An 11,345-nucleotide genomic window follows, 5' to 3' on the forward strand; every position below is an offset into this window, starting at 1 on the left:
GAACCAAATGGTCAAGTTTCTGACATGCATTCATCTGCGGGAATTAAACGATAGCCACCGAGCATCAATGGAGACCTATGATTTATTATGGCAGGCAGATGGTAAGAGCCATGTAAGCAACCATAACAACCAAGAGGATTATGGATTTAAAATTATTGTTAACACACCAGTTCCATGCAACCCAACAGTACCACCTATACAAAAAAGTAGAGAAAAGTTGTCCAATTTTTTTTTAATGTATACAAAAGTTAGATATTGGGGAGCACCGACCATCAGGAAAATGGTGTGCAGTCAGAGTAAATATTAAATCACAGAAAAAAGGAAAACGAACTGACCCATATAACTGCAAAATCCCATCCACAGCATCCAAGTTTCGTACGTGTTTTCCTTTTTTCTGTGATTACATTTTTTTTTAAAAAAAAGCTGCTGGCAGGAAAGTGGTTCCTCCCAAAAAGAGGCTTTCTTTTCAGTGATCCCCCCAGCCAACCATATAATGGAGGTCCTGTAGGCATATGACAGGGAAGTCGTTCCCCCAAAACAGGCTTTGTTTTCAGACAAGAAAGTGATTCCTCCCACCCATCATGGAGATCCAGTCGACAGATGACAGGGAAGTGGTTCCTCCCAAAAAGTTGGTTAGTTTTTGGACAAGAAAATTATCCCACCCCCTGATACGAGTGCCATCCCCTATGCTGAGCCTGAATTTAAATGCAGCTGATTGGGAAATTCAGACCTTGATTGACTAATTAATCAATTAATGAGCGATCAAAGCAAGCAGGCTATGTAGAAAGGCAGCATTTTACAAAAATGTATAAAGAACTAAGGCAACTGTCGGCAAAGCCCCAGATATTGGAAAAAGCAGAAATCAAAATCACAACCTTCTTCTTATAAAGATGCTGCTTTCACCACTATGCCAAATTTTGGAATGTTTGGTATAAAGTGCTTCTTTATAAAGACAACAGCCATAGGGCATAATGGTTAAACAATGCAGTGCGGTGCAGGCCATCCTGACTTTAATTCCCACTTATGCCACACACCAGGATAGAAACCCAGCTCACCATCTAACCTACCCAGGTATTTGGTGTTTCTCTATCAAGACCTTGACCTTACTTTGCCCTTACCTTGGCCTTCCTGGAAGAATTTAGGGGGAGGAACCAGCGCTGGAAATCCAGGGCAGGGATCCAGGATACTTGGGGAGAAAAGGCAGCAGCCTGGCCTCTTGGATCCTGCCAGGGGATGCCACTATCTGGAAGTCCCCAGGGGGAGGATCTGGCTGTGGGATGCCAGGGTTGGGTTCCAGGAGCCATCTAGCCACTATCCATTCACTGGCCATCTAACCCACCCAGATATATGGTGGTTTCCCATCATGACCATGCCCTTCTCTCCCATACAGGTATATAATGGTTCCACCATTTAGCCACTACTATTTTTGGACCTGTTTGCTCATACTTGAGCTAGGTCAGTCAGCCCCTTTTGGAAGCACCCATTGCCCCTTGCCTCTGCTGGGATTTGATTATCTTAAGTCTGCAGTTGTCCTTGGGACTTGCTTATTGTGGACTGTTTTTCTGTATAGAACTTGGAATCATATTTGGGAGCATGTTACCAAGGGTTGTGTTTTGTACAGGAGTGGTGGGGCAGGATACAAGCTCGAGCTTTGCATGCCACGGGCAGGAACTTTGTCAATTATGTTACAGGGACAGGCAGCCCTCCTAGGCCTTTCTAGGAAACAACTTTAAATAAGAGGATGGGTGATTTAGAACATAAGACGAACATACAACCTCCAGATTGTGCTCCTGACCATTACAACAGAATGAACAGCTGTGCCTTAACTTAGGTTCAAACTCTCAACCACCTGCACCACAAACAGATGCCTTAACCATCAGTCGACGGTAGAATGTAACTCCCCCAGAAGTCCCCTTAGGGCTGAGCCCTGCAGTCAAGCAGTGCCTTGGCTCCTCCCTGGGGACATTGGAAGAGGGGCATCCCCTGGCGGGAACCTTAAGGTTGGCGTGTTGGCTACTCTCCACATGGCTCCTGGAACCCTGCCCTGGGCACCTGCAGATGGTTCCTCTCCACTGGGACTTACAGAGAGGGGCATCCCCTAGGCCTAGAGGGAACTGTGAGACCATGCTACCAGCTTCTCTCCTCAAGGTAAGGGCAAAGTAAGGTCAAAGTCTTGATGGAGAATCACAACATCCATCAGCCCCAAACATGGTGTGCAAGTACAGAATGCTTCAAGGCAGACCAGGGTCTACCCCCCCAATGGTGCTCCTAATTTCAGGCATGTATTGGTAGAAAACCAGGGAGCCATCCCCTCCTGGGGCTGAGAAGGGGATGTTAGCCACGTGGTCCCTCACTGACAGCAGCAAAGCAGTCTGTACTTGCATACTGCATTTGGGGCCTGCAGATGAGAGGATGCTCCTTTCTGGAAATACCCATAGGGACGAACCAACCTCGCAAATCAAGGCCATGGTCCCAGGATCTTGGGAAAAAGGCCAGCTGCCCATCCTCTCAGATCCCGCCAGGGGATGCCCCTCTCCAAAAGTCCTGCTGGGAAGAAACTGGCTCCAGGTGTCTAAACAAGGGTTTTGGGAGCCTTGGGGAGAGAAACCGCCCTTTCCAGAAGTCCATGGGGGACAAACCAGATGCAGGAGCCCCAGAAAGGGTTTCAGGAGCTTTGGAGACAGAAGCTGACATACTGGCCTGGGCTGCCAGCTTCTCTGCCCAAGGCTCCTGGAACTATGTCCTGGGCTCCCACTACAGGTTACTCCCCCTGGGGACTTCTGGAAAGGGATATCCCATGGCAGAACTGGAGAGGGCCTGCTATCGGCTTCTCTCCAGGCTTCTGGAACCCTACCTTGGGCTCACACAGCCGGGTTCCCTTCACTGGGGATTTCCAGAAAGGGGCGTCCCCTGGTGGTAACTGAGAGGCTGTGCTGCTGGCTTCATTCACCAAACTATAGACTTTGAGTGTTGGGACAGGCACTTATTATTATACAACCATTATGCTAAAGTGGCAGCCAGCCCTCCTAAGCCTTGCTAGGAAACACATTGAAATGAGAGGATGGGTGACCTAGAAAGTAAGACAACCATAAGATCTGCAGATTGTTCTCTTGACCATTAAAATGGAATATGCTGCTATGCCTTATCTTAAGCAGTGAGCAAGGACATAACCCCATGGCCAAAGTTCTCAAGGTCTCAATTATTTGCACCACAAATAGATGCCTTAATCATTACTTTACAGCAGGAAGGGCAGACTCTACTCTACTTTCTAACTCCCCCCAGAAGCCCCCCACAAACAAACTGGGTAGGAAATGACAGAGTTCTTCAAAAAAACTAGTACCACATTTTGGAGCTGTAAAAATATCTCTTGTTGACTGGGAAGTGGATTCAGATGTGAATTTGAGATAGTTACATGTACTAAATCAAAGTACTCTGACTAAAATCAAAGTAGGCCTAACAGACAAAAGTTATTGGGGTTAACAGAGACAAACTACAATATAATTACCAGTATATATAGCAGAATACAGCAGAGGTTACACAGAGAAGCAGAATTACTAGGCTTAAGAAGTATAAAGAGGCTGCAATATATTGGTGTACATATTCAATTCCTATGATGCCAATAGTTTCTCATCCTCTGACTTTGAGAATATCCCTGATAAAGTGGAGAGTATTCTCTTTGGGCTCTCAGCTAAGCAGGAAGATTCTGATGATGACAAGAAGGACAAAGAGGCAGGCGAAAGCCTCCAGAATTATGACAGGTTCTGGAAAGCCATTATAGGTCTTACTGCTCACCTGACCCTTACCAGAAACTGTAGGGAAGCAGTTTCCTGCAAATCTGTATACGCCTTGCAAAATGAGGCTGGGGTGCTTGGGAGGCCGGTTTGAAAACTATTATGCTGGACTATTAAAGGAGAAAAGACTCAGCCTAGCTAGGGTGTTTCTTTCCTGGACGAGACCCCTATTCAGCAAGATAATGATATGTCTTTTGATGATTTTGGTTGATGAAGTCATGATGGCCATTGGTAGCTTTATATATAAGGACACATGGAACCGTGGGCTTGGTCGGTGCAGGTCTTGATTAGTCGGGTTAGGGATGGGTGCAAGATGAGAATTTCTCGACCCACACATCATGACTCACTAAGGTGGGCTAATGGTGACATTTTGAGTGCAGCTTTGGCTAACTAAATTAGTTATTGTGGGATGTCGTAACAGACAACTTATGGGATAGCTGGCATTTTATCTGTAAATTGCATTAGACTTGCAAAATGCTTATTAATAGAGAAAATGCTTGTATTCAGTCATGATTCCCTCTTAAGTGAAAAAAGATTTTCTTCAGGTCTTCAAAAGGAAAGTTTGAGCTAAAAATTACCCTTTTAACAATATTTAATACAAGTCGACAGATTCACAGAGGTGTGTTCACATGCTAGAACCAGAGGGGAAGCTAAAAGTAAATGTGCTAGTGAAGTGTATAATTATATCAAGTCATTAACACAAAACTAGGAAATGAGTCACTCCAGAGACTAGGTTTTGTAGCAAATACATCAGCGCTCACATAGTCATAAAAACAAGATCAACTTATATGGAGCAGAACTGTCATCAGTGTGGGGACAGGCAGAAGTCCTATCTGGTGCCCATTCAAAAAAAGGGGGCTCAATGGTCACTCCTACACAATACACTAAATGGATGGTGTAGGAACATTGATAGGCAGGTATACAAGCCCTCTGGTTCATTTTAGAAACCCTGGGGCAGGGACTTTCTCTTGTGCCTCTTAGTACTTACCATTGAACTTGAATATAACTGAATGATCTTTTATAGTATTGTTTCCCATCTGTTCTATTAATGTACTGTAGTTATATGAATAGAATGGTAAAGGTTTTGCCAAACTTTAGGTTCTTAGTTTTCCCAGAAGGGTAATTTGCCAGCTAGGTTTGCGTCCTTTACCCAAATATACCCAACTAAACAGCTCCCTAACACAACATAACAGCTGCCTCCTGGTAGATCTAAGAACAGCACTCGATAGTAAAGGTCCCACTGAGACACATTCAGTTACATTGAGTAGGAGAAACTGCCAGAAAGCAGTTCCATCCTAAAGTGCTGGTTCTTTCTGAAAGCACATGACCAGGTAAAATAACCTGATATGGCTGCCTACACACCAATATTACAACTAAAAAAAAACACTTGCTGTTTCAAAAATGAAATTTTATATGGTAAAGTGAATTATTGGCAGTGTAAACAGTGTTATTTAGAAATAAAAACTACATCATAGAAATCAAGAATCCCTTTAAAGGAAAATTATACCCCCACAATGAATACTTAAGCAACGGACATCATTCCGCATAGTAGGTGGCATATTAATGACTCTTACCAAACTGGAATATATATTTAAGTAGTAGTTTTACTCTTGAGCCACCATTTTGTGATGGTTTGTGTGCTGCCTCAGAGATCACCTGACCAGAGATATTGCAGCTCTAACTATAACAGGAAGAAGTGTGAAAGCAAAAGACAGAACTTTGTACATTAATTGGTTCATTAGACCTAACATGTATAGTGTATGTGGATCTCAGAGGGTAGCCCTTATTTGTTAAAATGGCAATTTTCTTTTAATGATTACCCAATGGCACAGAACATCATAAAATTATATTATTATGAAAATGGTTTACGTGAAGCAGGGTTTTGCATAAGAACTGTTTTATGCAAACTATTTTAATATAGACCTACAGTACATTGTTTGGAGTATAGTTTTTCTTTAAGTGGTCAGGTTTACGAATAGATAATTCCTAAAATAATATACTTCTGGGAGCTTTGATTAGTGATAGAAATTGTTCACCAAGACAGTCTAAGTACTACCTACTTATATATCAACCAATAAAGGGTTTCACATTGACATCCAAGAACCACTGGCATCCAAGTTTATTTGAAAGATCAAACTTTGTGTGTGGAATTAGTAGAGTTAACCTTTCCTCCTAGGGCCAGAACCAGGCCCGGACTGTCAATCTGTGGGTTCTGGCAAATGCCAGAGGGGCTGCTATAAGGTGCCATAGAAAGTCAGTATTTAGTGGGCTGGTGGGGGCTGTTTGGGCCTCTGTGTACCTGAAATGCCAGGGCCTATTTTACTTCTCAGTCTGGACCTGGCCGGAACTAGGGGTAGGCAGAAGAGGCAGCTGCCTAGGGTGCAATTATGGGGGGGGGGGGGGCGCTGGTCAGCTACCACTAAAATTGTCTTCTGCCTGCCCCTAGTCCGCACCTCTCAGTCGTACTCCCCTTCCTTCCTTCCTGACACCCTCCCCTTTGTTGTTGTCCCTCCCTCCCCTCCCTTCCTCATCTTTGTGGCTCACCCCTCCCCTCTGTGGTTCAACCCTCCGTCACTCACCCCTCCTATGGGGCAGGGCTTGATGGCCGGGTTAGACAATCTCTGTGTATCGCCGTTCAGCGCTGGCCCATTCTCCACATCAGGAATCGCTACACATATTCTTTGAAAAAGCGGCTTTATTCATGCTCCATAAGTGATAACAGGCAGTGGGTAAGTGGTACAAACTAACACGTTTTATGCCCTTCCTGACACCCTCCCCTTTGTTGTTGTCCCTCCCTCCCTTCCTCATCTTTGTGGCTCACCCCTCCACTCTGTGGTTCAACCCTCCCTCCGTCACTCACCCCTCCCATGGGGCAGGGCTTGATGGCCGGGTTAGACAATCTCTGCGTATCGCCGTTCAGCGCTGGCCCATTCTCCACATCAGGAATCGCTACACATATTCTTTGAAAAAGCGGCTTTATTCATGCTCCATAAGTGATAACAGGCAGTGGGTAAGTGGTACAAACTAACGCGTTTCATGCCCTTCCTATTGGCACTTCATCAGAGTGGAGAATGGGCTAGCGCTGAACGGCGATACACAGAGATTGTCTTACAGATTCCGGCTTGGAGTAGCCGGATTATCGCGAGAGCTGCGGCCGACACGCTACACGAAAGGGTGAGCTCCGTCTAACCTTCACTACCCGTTCTCTTGATGGCCGGGTTGCCTAGGGTTCCCGGCCGGCCTGGCCCTGCCCTGTTTCCTCCAACAGTGCTGCCAGGGCACTACCAGAAGTTGCTGGGAGTTGTACCTAACCTAACTGGGAATGAGGTAACCAATTTAGGGTAGCTATGATTTTAGGGTACCACACACCCATCTACCAGTTATATATGTAAATATGTATACATAAGTATTATCATTAAAGCACTATGATTTAATTATATTGGAGTGCGATTCCTGCTGAATATTCTCTCTCTCTCTCTCTCTCTCTCTCTCTCTCTCTCTCTCTCTCTCTCGCTCTCTCTCTCTCTCTATATATAAATATATAAGTACGTTTTGTTACACAAACATCTCTTTTATAATGATGCCTCCATTCAACATGCATATATATCCAGTATATGTATGTTGAATTGAGGCATCATTACAAAAGACATGTTCATGTAAAAGTTTGAAGAACTGTGGAACATAGAATTATTCTGTCAGAGCTATCATTCACCAGAACCAGTTTTAAATTATAGTGGCTAAGGCATTTGCTCTTGGCCTAGAATAACTTTACATGTCAGATGAGCCTCTCTGTCTGCTGACAATTCCTCTAATATCTTTATATTGTTTTTATAAAGGAAACAGGTGAAACAGATTATTTGGAAATACAGATTCACTAATTTTGGTATTTGGAAGAACCACACTTTCCCATGGGTGTCATTGTTGATTGGATTAAATGCTGATCTTATGATTTGTGAGGTGGAATTATGTTCAGATTTATTTTTAATTGAAGCTAAATATGTAGCAATGAAAAGCTGAATCACAAATCTGGTTATATATTATATTGAGAAATACAGTCTTAGCTTAGTACACATTTGGCCCAAGCCCATTTTTGAGGTATATCTCAACCTACTGGCCATTCTTAGGGCAAGTGTCTCAAATAAAGGAATGGGTGCGGCTCACCAAAAGTCTTTGTTGGTTTAATTCCACGGGTTATCCTGTGTTCGATATCCCAAATCAATGTATCAATAATGCAGTTAGTTGTGGAACAAACCCAAGGCAGCAAGTTGACTGCAATACTCTTTATTGGGAGGTAGAGTTACACAACATGTTTCGGGCGGAGCCCTTTGTCAAGTGTAAAGGAACATTTGCAAAAACAAACATTTAAAACCTCATGTGACTCATCCAGTGCATCATGGGTAAACCATTAACCATTTAGTTAACCATTACATATTACATTCAATTAAGGTGCATTATGCTAAAGTGCTATACAAAGAGGATACCCGAAAGGGAAACTCAAAGCTGTAGCAGGAGAGGTAAATAGGATAAATCGGAGTGACCTACTGCACCCTAAACAAAAGAATGATGACAAGGATAGATTGACTTTCGTACGTAAATATGACAAACGAAGCAAAATGGTAGAAAAGATTGTTAGACAATACTGGCCAATACTTCAAACCGATGCTACCTTCGGGAAAATTTTTTCTAATCTCCCTCGCTTTTCGTATAAAAGAGGTAGTTCTATAAGAGATACATTATGTTCCATTTCTAGACCAGACAATAGTAGTACAACAATTTTTAAAGGTACCCCTAGAGTAGGTACATACCCTTGTATGAGTTGCAACTGCTGTAGTTCTATTATAAAAGGACCCAATATAAGTCACCCAATTACGGGTCAGGAAATAAAATTGAGGTAATTTGCCACATGTAAAACAAGTTATGTAATATATGCTTTGAAATGTCCATGTGGGAAGTTATATATAGGCAAAACAATAAGATCTGTAAACACCAGGATTAACCCTTTAACCGCCAAGCACATACGGCGTACGTGCTGGCGGTTCAGGGCTCAGGCTGCCAAGAACGTACCATGTACGTTCTCCTGCAGCTGAGCCCTACTCTCTGCATCGGCGGCTTTTGGCGCCTCCGCAGAGAGTCAGAAGGGTTGACAGCCCCCTGGGCAACAAAGCTGGGGGGCTGTCGAGTCGGATCTGCGACACGATTGCTGCAGATCCGACTTCAAAGTCGCAAATGCGCTGCAAATATCGCTGCTGCGGCATACTCACCTCTTCCTTCCTGCACAGCCGCCCACACACTTCCTGCTGCGCAGTAACTCTGCAGACACGCTGTTCTGGCTGCCTCCATCTGTTCCAGCGATCCTCCTGCTACAAAAATGGAATCCTGCTACAAAAATGGTAAAAAAAAGTGCACGTTTTTTTACCCACTTACCTGCACTTACACATACCTACAGTACATTTATACACTTACACAAACATTTTAGTAAAAATTTGTATTTTTTATTTTTTTATTTTAGCACACTTGGTCGATTTTGTACACTTATTTACACTTAATTACATGTATTTGCACACTCAGACAACTTTTATTAGTGCACAAATATGTATACACAAAAACTCACAAACAGGTTTTTTTTTTTTTTTACTTATTCATTGTACCGTTTGTTTTGCCTAAGAACATGTTATTTTGACAGCGTGACTATTGGATAATCGATTTCGGCCACTAATTACGCTGTCGGATCAATTATTTTGTTATTTCATTGATTTACACTATTTTTGTGGTTTTATTGCAATTTTATCCCTGCATTATTGTTCCTTGTGAATTTAGTATTGTTTTGCTGTTTGGTGCTTTGGTATAGAAAGATTTATTTTACTTAGTTTGATTCGCCAGAATATATGCTTTCCAAAAATATATAGTTTTCTGGGGGTCTTTTTACATTTTGTGGGTCTTACGGCACATAACATACAGTTGGGGCTCTCTTTTCTGCAGCTTAGTTGGCTAGCGTGAAAATTCGTATGCATGTTTTTCATTTGGGGTCCATACACGCCACATACTTTGGTAAATCTTTGCATATTGGGCATCAAACTATTCAGTAGACCTCTGACGTCCATATTTAGGGTGATTTTTCTTTATACGTAAAACATTGTGTGCGATAAATGCGGCAAACTGCAACAATTTTAGGCGATTTTCAGAAATGTTGTAAAAACCTCTACGTTTAGAAAAGCTTTGCAGTTTGTTAGTTTGGTGTAGAAAGACGTCTTTATCTTTTTTGGATTCGTCAGAATGTGTACTTTACAAAAATATATGGTTTTGGGGGGGTCTTTGCTGTTAGGAGGGTCTTGAGGCACATAATATGAAGTCATGGGTCTATGTTCAGAGAAGGCGAATCGGCAGCGGAGAAAAATCATACGCACTATTTTCATTTGGGGTCCGCACATGCCAGCTGCCTTGGTATATCAATGCATATTGGGCATCAAACAGTTCAGTTGACCCTTGGCATCAGTATTTATGGTATTTTACAATTGTATGCAAGAAATTGGGTGAGATAAATGCGGCCAATTGCAATCTTTTTAGGCAATTTCAAAAATGTAAAAACTGTTGCTTTTATCGCCAAATTTAGGAAAGGCTTGCGACTGGGTACTTTGGAGTACAAAGTCATGCATACCCAATTTGGATTCGCGGGAATGTGTACTTTCCGAAAATATATGGTTTTCTGGGATGATTGTACTTTTTTCTACCTTTTCTCCCCCCCAAAACTATGTATATGTGTTGATTTTGCAGTACCTGAAATGACAGACTATATGGGGTCTTTGTTTTGGGGCCCCTGTATGCCACGTGCTTAGGTACACCTATACATATTGGGCATCAAACTGTTCAGAGGACCCTAGGCTTTCATATTTGGGGTGATTTCTCTTGATACCTAAAAGTATGTGGGTAATACGATGCTGCTGGGTAGAAATTTTGAAGTCATTTTTGGAAATGTCCCCAAAATCACCAAATTTAGGAATGGCTTGCAGCTTGGTACTTTGGAGTACAAAGACATGCATAACCAATTTAGATTCGTGGCAATGTGTACTTTCCAAAAATATATGTTTTTTTGGGGTGAACTTACTTTTTTCTACCTTTGCCCCCCCAAAATGATGTAAATGTGTTGATTTTGCAGTACCTGAAATGACAGACCATACAAGGGGGTCTTCATTTTAGGGCCGATATATGCCACGTACTTGGGTACACCTATACATATTTGGCATAAAACTGTTCAGAGGACCCTAGGCTTTCATATTTGGGGTGATTTATCTTGATACCTAAAAGTATGTGGGGAAATACGATGCTGCAGTGTAGAAATTTTGAAGTGACTTTTGGAAATGTCACCAAAACCACCAAATTTAGAAATGGTTTGCGGCTTGGTACTTTGTAGTACAAAGACATGCATACCCAATTTAGATTCGTGGCAATGTGTACTTTCTGAAAATATATGGTTTTCTGGGGTGAACGTACTTTTTTCTACTTTTACCCCCCCAAAAAAGATGTAAATGTGTTGATTTTGCTTTACCTGAAATGACA

Source organism: Xenopus laevis, chromosome 1S (assembly GCF_017654675.1).
Source record: "Xenopus laevis strain J_2021 chromosome 1S, Xenopus_laevis_v10.1, whole genome shotgun sequence".
Lineage (NCBI taxonomy): Eukaryota > Metazoa > Chordata > Amphibia > Anura > Pipidae > Xenopus > Xenopus laevis.